The sequence below is a fragment of the Entamoeba invadens genome, assembly GCF_000330505.1.
Source record: "Entamoeba invadens IP1 unplaced genomic scaffold scaff_1105074724775, whole genome shotgun sequence".
In the NCBI taxonomy this organism is placed as follows: domain Eukaryota; phylum Evosea; order Mastigamoebida; family Endamoebidae; genus Entamoeba; species Entamoeba invadens.
Genome location: NW_004443536.1, coordinates 77,725 through 78,468, shown reverse-complemented (window position 1 = coordinate 78,468; position 744 = coordinate 77,725).

Sequence of the window (744 nt, the reverse complement as noted above, 5' to 3'; positions counted from 1 at the left end):
CAGGGAGGACGTCCTTTATAGCGGGAGGACGTCCCTAAACCACAAAGGACGTCCTTCGGCCGATATTCCCGTCCTTCGTACCCATGTCCGTCCTTTCTCTTAAATATTAATTATTTTTATTAATCATGTAATAAAAAAAAATAATATTTTAATTATAAATTTATTATTTTTTTTTTAATAATTGTCCACCAAATTTATTATTATTATCTAGTATTAAATATAGTATTAAATATAGTATAGTATAATTAATTGATTAATAAAAATAAAATAATATTATTTCTATTTAAAATATTTGATAAAATATACAAAAAGTATTTAAAAATATTTTGAATTAAAGAAAATAGTTTTTGAGGTCAACTAAATAATAAAAAATATAGTAAATCACCAAAAGTATAAAACACACCCAAACAAAAAGAAAAAAATGGTTGGATTGGTTTCATTTGAACAAGACATAGAATAAAAAAATAATTTTTTTTATAAAAGTAATTGTTGATAAAATTTATTTTTTGTAGAGTTTAAAATTTTTAACTCTACTTTTTTTAATTAAAATATATGTGGTATTTTTTTATGTTGACTTGATATGTCAGAAAATGTTTTTTAATTAAATGTGGCAAAAAAGGACTTGATAATTTAATGACATTTCATTATGTTTTATTATTAATTCTATCTGGCTATGGTCAAAGTGATCATCACCACATTTTCCTTGTACCTGGCATGATAAGTTCATTGGTGCATATAAATGTG